The sequence below is a fragment of the Papio anubis genome, chromosome 17 (assembly GCF_008728515.1).
Source record: "Papio anubis isolate 15944 chromosome 17, Panubis1.0, whole genome shotgun sequence".
NCBI lineage: Eukaryota > Metazoa > Chordata > Mammalia > Primates > Cercopithecidae > Papio > Papio anubis.
This window is the reverse complement of record NC_044992.1, coordinates 23,143,784-23,161,872: the sequence shown is the minus strand read 5'-3', so window position 1 is coordinate 23,161,872 and position 18,089 is coordinate 23,143,784. Positions and strand designations below refer to the sequence as shown.

The 18,089-nt window shown below is 39.6% G+C and overlaps 1 protein-coding gene across 6 annotated transcripts in view; it reads right to left on the bottom strand.

Moving 5' to 3' along the window:
- The window catches only part of NSRP1 (nuclear speckle splicing regulatory protein 1), a 67,552-nt gene that overhangs the window by 45,786 nt on the left and 3,677 nt on the right, over positions 1 to 18,089 (bottom strand). Inside the window, exon 1 of one of the 6 annotated variants that reach the window (XM_031657017.1) lies at positions 13,864 to 13,886. The exons of the other annotated variants lie outside the window; for them this stretch is intronic. The gene's annotated coding sequence lies outside the window, so the exon portion shown is untranslated. Of the gene's footprint in view, positions 1 to 13,863; positions 13,887 to 18,089 lie in introns of those variants that run through there. 6 annotated transcript variants of the gene reach the window in all.

Here is an 18,089-nt window from a genome sequence, read left to right as displayed (position 1 = left end):
CGAGGTTTCACCACATTGCCCAGGCTGGTCTTGAACTCCTGGGCTCAATGAATCTGCCCACTTTGGCTCCCACAGTGCTGAGATGACCAGCATAAGCCACTGCGCCTGGCCGATATTCACATTTTTAAAGTTTCAAAAATTGCCACGACAACCAATTTGCTTGTGACCAATTAATAAACAAAGCACAAATATATACACAAATACATATTCAAACGTACATAAGTATGTAAATGTATATCGTACTTTAAAGAAAACAGGAAAAACATTCATTTCAAACATAGATGAATTGTCACAAAATGTGACCATGTATTAAGATACTAAGAAAATGTCAAAAAACTACAAAAAACAGAAGTCACATGGGCCATAGACATGTTTACAGACAAAATGAGTTAGGATTAACAGCAAAAAGTGGAGGAAAAAGGCCAAATATTTGAAATTAAAAGCATAATTCTAAATGTTTTGTATTAAAAACAGAGAATCAAAACAAAAATTACAAATTATGTCTAAAAAAATACACAATGTGGTCACTAAATAAAAGCCTGTGGCATGCACTCAACGCAACACTGAAGAAAAATTTACAGCTATTAATAAATTTTAGAAAAAAATTGAAGAATTTAAAAGAGAACTAATATCAAAGAAAGATTATACAGAAATAATAAAGATAAAAAAGTAATAAAATAGAAAACTAAAAGACAGTGGACAATGAATAATCAAAAAGCTGATTCCAGCTAGGTGTGGTGGGTCACGCTCATAATCCCTTTGGGAGGTCAAAGCAGAACTGCTTGAGCCCAGGAGTTTAAGACCAGCCTGGGTAACACAGCAAGACCTCATCTCTACAAAACAATTTTTTCTTTTACATTAGCCAGACGTGGTGTCACATGCCATAATCCCAGCTACTCAGGAGGCTGAGGTGGGAGGACTACCTGAGCCCAGGAGGTCATGGCTACACAGTGAGACTCTGTCTCTAAATAAATGTAAATAACCAAAATTAGCTGAAAAAGTAAAATGTGGGGCCGGGCGCAGTGGCTCACGCCTGTAATCCCAGCACTTTGGGAGACTGAGGAGGGTGAATCATGAGGTCAGGAGTTCGAGACCAGCCTGACCAATGTGGTGAAACCCCATCTCTACTAAAAATACAAAGATTAGCTGGGCATGGTGGTGCACACCTGTAATCCCAGCTACTCAAGAGACTGAGGCAGGAGAATTGCTTGAGCCTGAGAGGCAAGGGTTGCAGTGAGATAAGATCACACCACTGCACTCCAACCTGGGCCACACAGTGAGACTCATCTCAAAAAAAAAAAAAAAAAAAAATCTGAACAACTAAAAAAAAAGAAGAAACTGAAATAGTGAAGGACCAATTCCAAATATATTACCTTTAACTTTAACAAAAGTTCTGTTAACTGTCCTAAAACAGAGGTTCACAAATATTTTGGTCTCTTTCATACTCTTTAAAATTATTGAGGACCCAAATAGCTTTTGTTTATAAGCATGGATTTAGCTGTCAATATTTACCATAGTGGAAATTAAAAGAGAAAATTTTAAGTTATTAATTAACTATAAAATAACCCATTTCATGCTAATAACATTCTTATCAAAGGTTATAAAACTAGTTATGAAAAACAACTAGTTTCAAAAAATTAGAAAAGTCAAAGTATTTTGTATTTTTGCAAATCTGTTAACAAATGATTGCTGAATTCTAATATGTGCTCTGTGCTCAATTATAATATCACATGTAAGCAGCCTCTGGAAAACACCGTATATCTGTGAGACTACAAGAGTAAAAAGCAAATAATGTCTTTTTTTTTTTTTTGAGACGCAGTCTCGCTCCGTCGCCCAGGCTGGAGTGCAGTGGTGCGATCTCGGCTCACTGCAAGCTCTGCCTCCCGGGTTCACGCCATTCTCCTGCCTCAGCCTCCTGAGTAGCTTGGACTACAGGTGCCCGCCACCACGCCTGGCTAATTTTTTGTATTTTTAGTAAAGACGGGGTTTCACCATGTTAGTCAGGCTGGTCTCGATCTCCTGACCTCGTGATTCGCCCGTCTCAGCCTCCCAAAGTGCTGGGATTATAGGCATGAGCCACCGCGCCCAGCCTCAAATAGTGTCTTAGTATTCCTGTGAAAAAGTTTTGGTTTTGCAGATCCTAAATAATTCCCAAGGGCTACCCCCATTTCACACCTGAAGAGTCATTGTTCTAGAGGAAAAAAAAGAAAGAAGCAAAATCAACACCAGATTAGAATAGCACAAGAAAACCATAGGCCAATGCAACTTAATAGCAAACACACTGTACATAAAAATTTTGTGTCAAAATGGATTAAAGACCTAAACATAAGGGCTAAAACTAAAAAAACTCTTGAAAGAAAACAGAAAGCTTAATGAAACTGGATCTGGTAATGATTTCTTAGATATGACACCAAAAGCAGAGGTAACAAAAAAATTGATAAACTGGATCAGCATAATTAAAAACTTGTGCAGGAAAGGACCCTTCCAACAGAGTGAAAAGGCAACCCACACAAAGGAGAAAATATCTGCATATCATATATCTGGATACACGGATTGATATAAGAACTCCTACAACTCAACAAGAACAAAAACCCTGATTAAAAAATGGGCAAAGACAGCTGGGTGCGGCGACTCATGCCTGTAATCCCAGCACTTTGGGAGGCTGATGCAGGTAGATCACGAGGTCAGGAGATTGAGACAATCCTGGCTAACACAGTGAAACCTCGTCTCTGCTAAAAATACAAAAAATTAGCTGGGCGTGGTGGCAGGCGCCTATAGTCCCAGCTACTCGGGAGGCTGAGGCAGAAGAATGGCATGAACCCAGGAGACGGAGCTTGCAGTGAGCTGAGATTGTGCTACTGCACTCCACCCTGGGCGACAGAGCAAGACTCCGTCTCAGGGAACAAAAAATAAAAATAAAAATAAAAATAAAAGGGCAAAGACTTGAGATACCACTTCATACCCCTTAGGATAGCTACTATCAAATAAAACAGTCAATACCAAGCGCTGTGAATGGATGTAGAGAAATTGGAACTTGTGTGTATTGCTGGTAGGAATGTAAAATGATATAGCCACTGTGGTGGTTCCTTAAGACTGAAACAGTCCTCAAAAACTTAAACACAGAATTACCATATGATCCAACAATTCCCCACCACCACCCAAAGTATACAGTTGGCCCTCCATATCTGTGGGTTCCATCTACATGGATCCAACCAACCATGGTTTGAAAATATTTGGAAAAAAAAACTGTGCCTGTACTGAAGATGTACAGGATTTTTCCTTGCTATTATTCCCTAAACAATAGAGTATAACTATTTACACAGCATTTACATTGTATTAGGTATTACACGTAATCCAGAGATGATTGAAAGTATATGGGAGAACATGCATAGGTTATGTGCAAATACTATGCCATTTTATATCAAGGACTTGGGCATTCACAGATTTTCGTATCTGTGGGAGGAAGGACCTCAAACCAGTCCCCCACAGACACCATGGGACAACTGTACACTCAAAAGAACTGAAGGCAGGAAATGAAATGAAGACTTGTGTAGCCATGTACATAGCAGCATTATTCACAATAGCCAAAAGGTCCAGGCACGGATGAACAGATTAAACAAAATGTGACACACATATACAATGGAGAAGGAAATTCTGACACATGCTATACCATGGATGAACCCTGAGGATATTATGCTAAGTGAAATATAACCCTGTCACAAAAAGACAAATACTATATGATTCCATGTATATGAAGTATCTGGAATGGTCAAATTTATAGACACAAAGTAGAATGGTGGTTGCTAAGGACTGGGCAGGGCATGGGGCAAGGGGAGTATAACGAGTATATAGTTTCAGTTTGTGAAGATAAAAAAGTTCTCAAAGTAGACCATGGTAATAGTTGAACAACAGTGTAAATGCATTTAATGCTACTGAACTACACGCTTAATGCTTAAATGGTAAATTTTATGTTATGCATATTTTACAATTTAAAAAACAGCAAATAAAATCCAGTTGCACATTTAAAGAATAATACACCAAGACTAAGTCCCGTTTATCCTAGTATTTTAGAGTGGTTTCACTTTTCAAAAAAATCTATCAATGTAATTCACAATAGTAACAGATACTGAAAAAAGAGCTGACAAAATTCAATCCCTAATTAAAATGTTTAGCAACTACAGTTATTGGTCAATTTTGATAATTGATCCTGTGTTAACAAACATCACCAAAGTCTCAAGGCTTACAATACAAAGGTTTATTTCTCACTCATGCTACATGTCCACTGTGGACAGCCATGGCTCCTCACTGTCTTCATCCTAGGACTGAAGCTGAAGGCACAGTACCTATATGCAACATACTGTTCAAATGGCAGAGGGGGAAAAAGCAATGACTTAATCAGGCAACGACTCCTGAAGTTTTGCTCAGATACAGCATATATCACTTCCACTGGCTAAAGCAAGCCTCACGGCTAAGCCTGATATCAAGAAGGTAGGAAGTATATTCTCTCATAGGGATGGGCACCTGATAGAAGGACTCTATAAAGACAGACTCAGTAAAGAGGATTGCCCAATAGTTGTAAACAAGATTTGGGAATGACAAACCTACAATACAGGAAAACTCCTTTAATTTGAAAAAGGATATTTACCATGAACCTAGTGTGAATAGCATACTTAATTGTGAAACATTAGAAATACCTTCATAAGGTATTAAAATATTAATTAATATTAAAATCATTTTCAGGTAATATGATCACCTACCCAGAAAATCCAGAGGATTTTTAACCTATTATTACAACCAATGAAAGAGTTTAGCAAGGTGCTCAGATACTATATCCACATACAAAAAAAATCCTTAGATATATACATAAAATATGACATATGTACAAATGTGTGTGTGTATATAATTACTTTTGCTGTGTATCAGCAATAAATGCTTAGAAAATGTAATAACTTTAAAAGATCCCAATCAACCATATGGATTATTAAGTCAATCAGCTTTTAACCTCAGGCAAGTTATTTAAACTTTCTGCCTGTTTCCTCAACTATAAAATGAGAATAATGACATCTTATTTCACTGATTCTAAAACACGGATTCTTCATATCTTAACCTCTCAGAAATCAATGACTTCTTAAAAAAATGCTGTCACCCAGGAAGCAATAATGATGTTCTGTCTGAAAAGTTTTCATTGACACTTTCTGGTAACACCAAGAAAGCATCAATATCAAAGCATCTTAGATTTGATAAAATATGGTAAATCAATTAACACATGATTACAAGAGATAATTCATACCAAACACGTAAAGCCATGCCTAACATACACAAAGTGCTCAATAAACTTTAGCTTTTCTTATTCTTTGTCCTATCATATATTAAAAGAGATTATAATGCTAGAGTAATTGAAATAATACGGTATTGAAGGAGGATTAAAGAAAAAAAATCAATGAAACAGAATAGTCCAAAGAAACAAACCTACATATTTATGGAAATTTAATATATAATAAATAAGCCATTTTTATGTCAGTGGGGAAAGCCCAGACTGGTAGTTCTCAATCATATCATACCCAATACTCTTTTTGTTTTTGTTTTTAATTTTGAGACGGAGTCTTGCTCTGCCTCCCAGTTTCAAGCAATTCTCCTGCCTCAGCCTCCCAAGTAGCTGGGACTACAGATGTGCACCACCACACCCAGCTAATCTTTGTATTTTTAGTAGAGAGGGGGTTTCGTCATGTTGGCCAGGATGGTCTCAAACTCCTGACCTCAGGCGATCCACTCGCCTTGGCCTCCCAAAGTGCTGGGATTACAGGCGTGAGCCACCACTTGAGCCTGGGACACCAAGGCTACAGTGGGCCACGATCACAAAAATGAAATAAAATAAAATAAGCAGTTTTTCATCTATATGCATGTTCAGAGGGATTTCACCTATATGAATCGGGGCATGAGATGCACAGTTATCTACCACCTCTGGTCCTCATCAAAAACTGGTGCCAGCACCGGGCATGGTGGCTCACACCTGCAATCCCAGCACTTTGGGAGGTTGAAGCAGGTCACAAGGGCAGGAGATCGAGACCATCCTGGCTAACATGGTGAAACCCTGTCTGTACTAAAAACACAAAAAAATTAGACAGGTGTGGTGGTGGGCGCCTATAGCCCCAGCTACTCCGGAGGCTGAGGCAGGAGAATGGCGTGAACCTGGGAAGTGGAGCTTGCAGTGAGCCGAGATCGCGCCACTGCACTCCAGCCTGGGCGACAGAGCAAGACTCCGTCTCAAAAACAAAACAAAACAAGAAACTGGTGCCAACAACATCCTACCTAAGATAGCTGTGATAAGCGCCAGGCATGGTGGCTCACACCTATAGTTCCAGCACTTTGGGAGGCTGAAGTGGGTGGATCACTTGAGCCCCAGGAGTTCAAGACCAGCCTGGGCCAACATGGTGAAACCCTCTCTACAAAAAAACACAAAAATTAGCTGGGCATGGTGGCATGTGCCTGTAGTCCCAGCTAATCAGCAGGCTAAAATGGGAGGATCGCTTGAGTCCTGGACGCAGAGGTTGCAGTGAGCTGTGACTGCACCACTGCACTCCAGCCTGGGAGACAGAGTAAGACCCTGTCTCAAACAAATAAATAAGTAAGTATAAATAAATACAATTGTGATAAGCAAAAGTCACTCCACAAATTTCTGAATGTCCTCTTGAAGTAGCAACATACCCACTGAAAACCCTTGGGATAGACTATTAAAAAAAAAAAAAAAAAATATATATATATATATATATATAACATATATTTATCTCCAGACAATGGGATATCCTCTAATCTCCTCAAAACATTCCTTGGTCACTGGAAGGCAAAGTTGTGTAATTTCACATGATAAAAAGCACATTTGACCACAACTTCTATTTGTGTTCCCTTTCCAAATAATAAACAAGATTGACCCTTTGAAGTCAACCTGATCTTTACCAGTCCCCTACTAACTCCTTTTCTATTGTTTCTGAAATCCATTCTCTGAAACTTTGGAAATTCCATGATGAACAAACTAACTCTCAGAGGGAGTACATTAAATTGTTTAAAAGCATTGACTTTAATCAAGCAGACCTGGATTCAAAATTTAGCTCTATTATCTAAGTACTGTGTGTGTGCTATGTATGGACCAGCTAACTTCTTGACACCCTAGGTTTCCTTAGCTGTAAAATCTCTCGTTTTTCCTTAACTGCTTCTCTTTCAGCCGAAACCTACACAAATTCTCTCTATCCTAAGACAACAACAAAAAGGAAAATTACATTGACTGTACCATTATAGGCATTCTTTGTTTTATTGTGCTTCACCGGTACATTTTATTGCAAATTGAAGTTGTGTGGCAACCCAACACTGAGTAAGTCTATCAGTGCCATTTTTCCAACAGCATGTGTTCACTTCATGTCAGTGTGTCACATTTTGGTAATTCTCACAATATTTCAAACTTTTTCACTATTACATGTTATAATGATCTATAATCAACAATCTTTGGTGTTACTAATGTATCTGCTTGGGTAAGCCATGTACCATGCCCAGATAAAATGGGTAACTTAACTGACAAATGTGTGTGTTCTGACTGCTCCACCAACTGGTGTTCTCCTCTCTCCCCCTCCTCAGGCCTTCCTATTCCCTGAGCCACTACAATACTGAATGTAGGTCAACTAATAACCCTACAATGGAAAGTGTAGCAGGTTTCTTACTTTAAATCAAAAGCTGGAAATGATTAAGCTTACTGAGGAAGGCATGCTGAAAGGTGAGACAGTCTGAAAGCTAGGCTTCTTGCAGCCAAACAGTCAAGTTCTGAATGCAAAGGAAAAGTTACTGAAGGAAATTAAAAGTTGCTACTCCAGCGAACACATGAATGATAAGAAGGCAAACAGCCTTATTGCTGATATGGAGAGAATTTCAGTAGTCTGAAGAGAAGATCAAACTAGCCACTATGTTCCCTTAAGCCAATTCAGAAGCTGCTGTAAGTTATCCAGAAAACCTAACTAGGACCATCAATGAAAGTGGCTACACTAAACAACAGATTCTCAATGTAGACAAAATAGCCTTCTATGGGAAGATGATGCCATCTAGGACTTTCAAAGCCCAACAGAAGTCAATGCTTGGCTTCAAAGCTTCAAAGGCTGACTCTCATTGAGCATCTGAAAAATGCTAGGGTCCTTAAGAATTATGCTAAATCTACTCGCCTGTGCTCTACAAATGAAACAACAAAGCCTAGATGACAGTACATCCATTTACAGGTTGGTTTACTGAATATTTTAATCCCGTCATGGAGACCCACTGCTCGAAAAAGAAGATTCCTTTCAAAATACTGCTCACTGACAATGCATCGGGTTATCAAGAGCTCTGACAGAGATGTACAAGGAGACGAACGTTGTTTTCAGGTCTATCAACACACTATCCATTATGGAGCAAATGGTTCAAGGAGCAATTCTGATCTTCCAGTCTTATTTATGAAATACATGTCAAGGCCAGGTGTGGTGGCTCATACCTGTAACCCCAGCACTTTGGGAAGCCAAGGCGGGTGAATTGCTTGAGCCCAGGAGACCATACTGGGCAACATGGTGAGACCCCTGTCTGTACCAAAATAAACAAAAAAAAACAAAACGTAGCCGGCTGTGGTGGTCAGTGCCTGTGGTCCATGCTACTCGGGAGGCTGAGGTGAGAGGATTGTTTGAGCCCAGGGGCAGAGGTTGCAGTGAATCATGATTGCACCACTGCACTGCAGCCACAGTGACAAAGCAAGACCTCGTCTCAAAAAAAAAAAAAAAAAATACATTTCTTAAACTCTACAGCTTAAGAAATGGGTGGGCAAGTAAACTGAAAGCCTTCTGAAAGAAATTCATCAGTCTAGAAGTCATTAAGAACACTTGTGATTCATGGGAAGAGGCCAAACATCATTAATATGAGTTTGGAAGAAGCTGATTCCAACCCTCATGAATGACTGAGGGCTTCAAGACTTCAGTAGATGAAGTGGCTGCAGATGGGGCAGAATTAGCAAGAGAACTAGAATTACAAATGGAGTCTGAAGATGTGACTAAACTGCTCATGATAAAACTTGAACTGATGACAATCTCATGATTAAACTTGAATTGATGACAAATTTATTCTACTAGATGAGCAAAGAAAAAGGTTTCTTTTCTTTTCTTTTTGAGACAGTCTCGCTCTGTCGCCCAAGCTGGGGTGCAGTGGCATGATCTTGACTCACTGCAACCTCCACCTCCTGGGTTCATGTGATTCTCCGCCTCAGCCTTCTGAGTTGGTGGGATTATAGGCACGTGCCACCATGTCTGGCTAACTTTTCTATCTTTTAGTAGAGACGGGGTTTCACCATGTTGGCCAGGGTCGTCTTGAACTCCTGACCTCAGGTGATTCGCTTACTTCAGCCTCCCAAAGTGTCGGGATTACAGGTGTGAGCCACTGCACTGGTTTCTTTTTTTTTTTTTTTTGAGACGGAGTCTCGCTCTGTTGCCCAGGCTGGAGTGCAGTGGTACACCACAAGCTCTGCCTCCTGGGTTCATGACATTCTCTTGCCTCAGCCTCCCGCGTAGCTGGGACTACAGGCGCCTGCCACCATGCCTGGCTAATTTTTTGTATTTTTAGTAGAGATGGTTTCACCATGTTAGCCAGGATGGTCTCGATCTCCTGACCTCATGATCCACCCGCCTCGGCCTCCCAAAGTGCTGGGATTACAAGTGTGAGCCATCGCTCCCAGCCTTGCACTGGTTTCTTTATATGGAATCTACTCAACGGTAACGACATGAGCATTGTTGAAATGACAACAAAGAATTTAGATTGTACTAATGTAATATAAACTTAGTTGATAAAACAGCAGCAGGATTTGAGAGGACTGACTCCAATTTTTAAAGTTCTACTGTGGGTAAATGCTATCAAACAGCATTACATGTTATCAATAAATAATTCATTAAAGGAAGAGTCAGTCAATGCAGCAAACTTTGTTTCAATCTTAAGAAATTGCTACAGCCACCCAGCCTTCAGCAACCACTACCTAATCAGGCAGCAGCCGTTAACACTGAGACGAAACCCTCCAGCAGCAAAGAGATTATTGCTGGCTAAATGCTCAGATGATCATTAGCAATTTTTAGCATAAAGTATTTTAAAATTATGGTATAGGCTTTTTTTTTTTTAGCTATAATACTATTACACACTTTAAAAACTATAGCATAGCATAAACATAACTTTTATATACACTAGGGACTTGCTGTACCGAGATATTTATTTTACTGCAGTGGTCTGGAAACATACCCACAATATCACCGAGGTATACCTGTATTTCTTCGAACTATCATTTCCATCTCTTCCTCTGTCTCTTCCCTGTCAAACTCTTTCAAAATAAGATCACTAATTAAATTTTAAAAGTTAATATTCAGATGAGGGGACAATAAAAGACAGAAAAACTGTAGAGCTAAAGAAAACATATTGAAGACTAAAATAACACCAGTAGAGCTAATAAATAAATTAGAAACAGTAAGAAACAGAAAAGCTATAACTGAAGCACTGACAAAAGTTTAATCTTAGTCAGTAGAGAGAAAAAGACATAGACTGAGTAATTTCCCTAAATACCTGTTTAATAATTCTTACCCTACTCTACTTTTTCACAGCTCTGTAATCTTCTAAATTCACATGTAACTTACTTCTCTGTTATGTTAATTACTTATCACCCCGCCCCACCACCTGGTGCCACCTCTAGAATCTAAGTGCCACTGAGGCAGTGGCTTTTGTTATGTCTCATCGGCACAGGGCAAGTGATCAGTAAGTGTCTGGTGAGTGCGTGAATGAACGCACGACAATGGCATGGAAGAAAAGGCGATCCTCCAAAATGATAACCTAGCGCGTGGATGACAGTAAATTTCAATGCAATGAAGAAAAAGCTAAATATTTAGAGAACAAGCAACAACGTATTCCTGGAAAAAAAATTCAAAATTATTTGCGGCAAGACACATTGAATTAAAAAGGCTATAAAAGAATACACTCTCCAGTGGTCCAAGCCAATTAAAAAAAGTCTAGAAGTAGGGATAAAATAACCTATAGTGTACTTCCTGATAAGAACATTAAGTACCAGAAAAAAATGACTAATTCTGTAAGATTTTGAAATAAATTGTTATTCTGGAAATACTACCCCCAATCAAGTAGATATTTAAGTGACAAAAGCAATGGGCAAGCATTCTTTAACAATCAAAAACTTAGGCCGGGCGCGGTGGCTCAAGCCTGTAATCCCAGCACTTTGGGAGGCCGAGACAGGTGGATCACGAGGTCAGGAGATCAAGGCCATCCGGGCTAACACGGTGAAACCCCGTCTCCACTTAAAAAATACAAAAAACTAGCTGGGTAAGGTGGCGGGCGCCTGTAGTGCCAGCTACTTGGGAGGCTGAGGCAGGAGAATGGCGTAAACCCGGGAGGCGGAGCTTGTAGTGAGCTGCACTCCAGCCTGGGCTCCGTCTCAAAAAAAAAGAAAAACAAAAAAACAATCAAAAGCTTAAGAAATAATGCCCCAATGAGCACATGTTGAAAAACTATGAAATTAAGTCAAAGACCTCAGAAATGGAAAACAATGGTTAAAAAGACTAGTGGAGGCTGGGCTTAGTGGCTCACACTTCTAATCCCAGTACTTTGGGAGGCTGAGGCAGGAGGATCGTTTAAAGCCAGGAGCTCCAGAACAGCCTAGGCAACATAGTGAGACTCTATCTCAACAAAAAATAAAAAAAAATTAAGCGGGCATAGTAGTGCATGACTGTAGTCCCAGCTACTTGGGAGGCTGAGGTGGGAGGCGTGCTTCGGCCTGGGAGGTTGAGGCTGCCATGAGTTGCGATTGCACAAACTGTACTCCAGCCTGGGTGAAAGGGCAAGATCTTGTCTCAAGAAATGGAAATAATAATAATAATAAGAAGTAATATAAATTAAATAAAATGTAAAACTAAGTTAATAAATTTTAGCTATCTAAACTTAATACTCTCTTTTAAAGTGGTTAAAAAGTTTTGTCTCTTTATCTAAAAGCCACAACCAGGCCAGTTACAGTAGTTCGCACCTGTAATTCCAACACTTTGGGAGGCTGAGGCAGGAGGATTGCTTGAGGCCAGGAGTTTGAGACCAGCCTGGGCAACAAAGGGAGACCCTATCTCTACAAAAAATAAACAAATTAGCCGGATGTGATGACATATCCCTGTGGTGCCAGCTACTGGAGTGTTGAAGTGAGAGGATCACTTGAGCCCAGAAGGTCAAGGTTGTAGTGAGCCGTGATCATACCACTGCACTCCAGCCTGGGCAGCAGAGCAAAACCTCGCCTCCAAAAAAAGTGCAACAATTTTCAGATTGTATACATCGTATCTCTTAGTGGCATATAAATTATGCTACAAAACTAGATTTCACCAGTATACCATTGTTTAGAAATAAACATTTCAATTGCTGACATTAAAAGGAAAATTCATTATGCTCTGCAAAATGGGCAGGCATTTATCATAGATAAACATCTAAAAAGGAGTTCAATGTTTAATCTGTCACGCAACATCTAACCATTTTGGTCACTTACAACACTCGTGAAATATTTGTTATCACAAATACTTTTTTTTTTTTTGAGATGGAGTCTCGCTCTGTCGCCCAGGCTGGAGTGCAGTGGCCGGATCTCAGCTCACTGCAAGCTCTGCCTTCCGGGTTTACGCCATTCTCCTGCCTCAGCCTCCCAAGCAGCTGGGACTACAGGCTCCTGCTACCTCACCCGGCTAGTTTTTTTGTATTTTTTTAGTAGAGACGGGGTTTCACCGTGTTAGCCAGGATGGTCTTGATCTCCTGACCTCGTGATTCGCCCATCTCGGCCTCCCAAAGTGCTGGGATTACAGGCTTGAGCCACCGCGCCCGGCTATCACAAATACTTTTAAGAACAATCATACAGACCAGTGGTCAGCAAGTTATACACTATGGGTCAAATACAGCCCATCTCCATTTTTGTAAATAAAGTTTTATTAAAACACATTTATTACTCATGCTCGTAATTTATGTATTGCCTAATGGCTGCTTTCACACTGAGACTGAAGTTGTACAGTTGCCCTGCAAGGCCTAAAACATTTACTACCTGGCTCTTTACAATACAGACAGCTAAAACACCTGAATAAATAATCTTACTGATTTTTAGAAGCTACCCTAGGCCAGGCATAGTGGCTCATGCTTGTAATCCTTTGGGAGGCCAAGGTGGGCGTTTTACTTTGAGCTCAAGAGCTTGAGACTCGCCTGGGCAACATGGCGAAACCCTGTCTCTACAAAAAAATACAAAAACGAGCCAAGAGTGGTGTCTCACACCGGTGGTCCCAGCTACTCAGGAGGCAGAGGCTAAAACATCACTCAGGCTGGGAAGCGGAGGTTGCAGTAACCCGAAACCTCACCACTGCATTCCAGCCTGGGCAACAGAGCAAGACTCTGTTTCAAAAAATTAAAATGAAGCTAGGCTAGATGGCCAGATCCTAACTCACAGAGCTCATACTTTATCTAGTACAGTGACAAGACATGTATGTAAACAACTTATAATGCAAGATTTTAAAAGCTAAGTGCAATAACAATGTAAGAAAAAGGAAGAGATTCTTTCCAGTGAGGAAAATCAAAGAAGGTATCTTGAAAGAAGTAGGTTTTGCACTGGGTTTTGAAGGATGGCTATAATTTAGACATTAAAAAAATGGGGAGAAGACTTGCACTGTAAAGAAAAGCAGAGCTGTGAAAAACTGCAAGCACGACAGTGTACTTTTTATGAAGGAACAGTTAGGAGAAAATACTAATAAGCATTTTAGGGGCAAAGAACAGAGAAAGTTTCCCAAGTCAAGATTAGATTTTAAATATAATTACGTTCAGGACTGAGGATCAGTGATTATAACCGCTTTATGAAGATCAATCTGACAACAATATCTGAAATAATTTGAGGAGACAGATAATAAGGAAAGTAGTTATGAAACAATTAAAATAATCCAAGAGAAAAGAATGAACATGGTGACAGTGAGACCAGAAAAGAGAGGATTGGAAAAAAAAAAAAGATTAAATATATTATGATGACAGCAAAACCACTTACTTATGAATTGAGAGCAGCATCAGAATATGCTTTCTTACTCATATGGTGTAAAAACTTTCACCCCCCCCCCACCATCTCTCCCATCTTGAACAAAATGATAATTAGTTCTAATTTGTTCTGACAATTTCTACTAGGCTGGGCATGGTGGCTCACGCCTGCAATCACAGCACTTTGGGAGGCTGAGGCAGGCAGATCCCTTGAGGCCAGGAGTTCAAGACCAGCCTGGCCAACATGGCAAAACCCCATCTCTACAAAAAATACAAAAATTAGCTGGGCCTGGTGGCGCATGCCTGTGATCCCAGCTACTTGGGAGGCTGAGGCACAAGAATTGCTTGAACCTGGGAGGTGGAGGCTGCAGTGACCTGAGATTGCGCCACTGCACTCCAGCCTGGGTGACAGAGCCAGACTCTGTCTCTGTCTCAAAAAAGAAAGGAGGAAATGCTTAAATTACAATTAAAAGGGACAGACTACCACTTTCCCACTAAACTAACCCCGGATGCAAGCACAAAAGGAAAACAATTCATGTGCTAGGGCTCCCTCTGCTGGACCACTAGAGAGAAAATCTGATCTTAAATGCTTCTGCTGAACTGATGAAAAGAATAGATTAAGTTGGCTTCATAGCAGCTCCTTTCCAAGTGTATCAAACCCTCTCCTCAGGAGGGGAATAAGAAATTATCTTTCTTCTGTATTTTCCACAGCACTAATAATTTAACTGCTGCTTAAATTGTTGACTAATTATGAAAGAGATTTTAATATATAGTCAAATTTCACAATTTTTTTACATCTTTTTTTGAGACGGAGTTTTATTCTGTCACCCAGGCTGGAGTACAGTGGCTCGATCTTAGCTCACTGCAACCTCTGGCTCCAGGGTTCAAGCAATTCTCCTGCCTCGGCCTGAGTAGCTGGGATTACAGGTGCCCACCATGATGTCCAGCTAATTTTTGTATTTTTAGTAGAGACGGGGTTTCACCATGTTGGCCAGGCTGGTCTTGAACTACTGATCTCAAGTGATCTGCCCACCTCAGCCTCCCAAAGTGCTGGGATTACAGGCCTGAGCCACTGTGCCTGGCCAAATCTCACAAATATTTAAATATACTCAACTAAGAAATTCACTTCTCAGTAAAAAGACAAGCTGGAATTAACCGGACTGATTTTTTTTTTTATAGGTAAGGAAATTATTCTAAAGAATGGTTTTATATTCCATTCACTAAGAAATAAGCTGTAGCTCCCTTGTCCATTGGCTTTGACTGGAAGGTCAAAGAAACCAGGCTGGCTAACATGGTAAAAATCCATTTCTACTAAAAGTACAAAATTAGCCAGGCATGGTGGCACATGCCTGTAACCCCAGCTACTCAGGAGGCTGAGGCGGAAGAATTGCTTGAAACAGGGAGGCAGAGACTGCAATGAGCTGAGATCATGCCATTGCACTCCAGCCTGGGTGATGAGCCAAACTCTGTCTCAAAAAATATACACATAAATAAAACCAGAGTTATCATATGAACCAGAAATTCTATCCTAGGTATATATCCAATACAATATCCAATAGAAATGAAAACATGTCCACACAAAAAACCTATACACAAGTATTTATAGCAGCATTATTGCCAGAAATTGGGAAAAACCCAAATGCCTACCACTGACAGATAAAATATGGTACATTCATACAATGGAATATTATTCAGTAATAAAAAGTATTGACACGTTACGATCATGAGAATATCATGCTAAGTGAAAGAAGTCAGACACAAAAGACAGCCTATTGCATGATTCTATTTATATGAAATGTGCAGAATAGGCAAACCCATAGAAACAGAAAGTAAATTAGTGTCTGCCAGGGTTTAGGGGTGGGGAGAATGGGGAGTGATGGTAATGGGTACACAGTTTCTTTCTGGGTGAGGAAAATGTTCTAGTGGTGATGCCTGCACAACTCTTAAAAATCAGTGAATTGGCCAGGCGCGGTGGCTCACGCCTGTAATCCCAGCACTCTGGGAGGCCGAGGCAGGTGGATCACGAGGTCAGGGGTTCAAGACCAGCCTGACCAACATGGCGAAACCCCATCTCTACTAAAAATACAAAAATTAGCTGGGCTTGGTGGCGGGTGCCTGTAATCCCAGCTACTCAGGAGGCTGAGGCAGGAGAATTGCTTGAACCTGGGAGGCAGAGGTTGCAGTGAGCTGAGATTGTGCCACTGCACTCCAGCCTGGGCGACAGAGCGAGACTCCATCTCAAAAAAACAAACAAACAAACAAAAAACCGTGAATTGTACACTTTAAAAGGGTAAAGTATACAGTGTGTGAATTACACATTTTTTTAACAAGGAAAAATGATGACCAAAAAAAAAAAAAAAAGATCTTGCATAAGGACTCATCTCTTTACTTTCCCATATATTCAATGTGGCTGCCAGGTCCTACTTATTTCTGTGGTATCTCTCACATTTTTCCCCATTCATTCCCACTGACCTCAACCTAGGTTAAGATCTCTCACCTGAACTGCTAAAAAAGCCTTCTAACAAGCTTTGCTAATGAGCATTTTGAACTTTATCTCTCATTTCTCCCTTTCTTTGCTTTACAATTCAAGAGTTATCTTCCTAAGGTAAAAGTGTGATAATATTACCAAATTGCTCAAAAACTACTTAAAAATATAAAGTTGAAATTTTATACAAAAAACTTAAGGTACTCCACAATCTGGCCCAATCCTGTTACAACCTCATCTGCAACACTTTTTTCCTATACACCCTATTCTCCAGCCACAGTATTCCACAAAAATGCCTTGTACTTGTATGCCATTCTGTATTTCTTGCTGTTCTCTCCCAACTGAAATTATTTCCACCTCTATTTTTGCCTATTTAAATCTAAACCAGCCTTGAATGTTATTTAAATGCTTATTCCTGCAAAGTGAATCATTTCATTCTCTACATTTCATTCATATTCTGTAACTCTATTGTTAAAACAAGGCAAGACAGAAGAACGAATAGTATAGGTTTGAAGGTCAGATACGCCTGTGTTCAAATCCCAATCCTGACACTTATTTATCAGCCACATGGCCTTGAACAAATTACTTAACCTGAGCTTCAATTTTCTGACCTGTAAAATGAAATAATACATCACAGAGTGATCCTGAAGATCAAATAAAGTATAACAAGCACACAGGAATCCTCACTATATGAGTTTCCTTTTCAAATTTCAGTCTGCTTTATATTCATATTCACATGTCCGTCTTCCCCACTAGACTAGACACTGGTTGAAAGCAACACTATATATGGTCCCAAAAAAACTGTTAAAAGGGTACTACATAATAAAAAGTACAGAGGTTACAGGTGCAAAACTGATCAACTCTTAACCTATAGTAGGTATTAAATATTTATTAATGAAACAACATAATTAAAAATTCAAAAGTTGTAATTAGTAACTTCCTCAATATTCCATTTGAAAATATTCTAGTTGGCTACGCAGAAATGGAGATTTAACTAGTAACCTTGATTCAGTTCTTATGTCAATTACTCTAAAATTTTATGAAGAAATAAAAACAGAAAAATGGAAGAAAAACTTAAGTCACTGTTAAGCGGGAAAAAATCCATTTTAAGAAAAAAGTGATTCTACAACTACTGGATAAATCTGGCATTATACTGAGTGGAGTAAGTCAGACATAAAAGAGTACATACTGTATGATAGTTTTTATATGAAATTCTGTAACAGGCGAAACTAATCTAGTGATAGAAATACAAGCACTTGTCTAGGGCAGCAAGTGGAGAGGTAGACTGACTGCAGCAGGGTATGGAAGGCCTTTTGGGAGAGCGAAACGTTTTAAATCTTGATTGGGGCATATACATTTGTCAAAAATCATCAAGCACTTAAAATCTGAGAATTTTATATGTAAATGATACCTCAATTTTTAGCAAGTGTGAGCCATACAGAGCCAATGTCTTCAAAAGTAGCAAAGAAATATCAAATACGTTCAATTATCTACCCATGCTATTATATAACAAAAACTGAAAAACGGCCAGGCG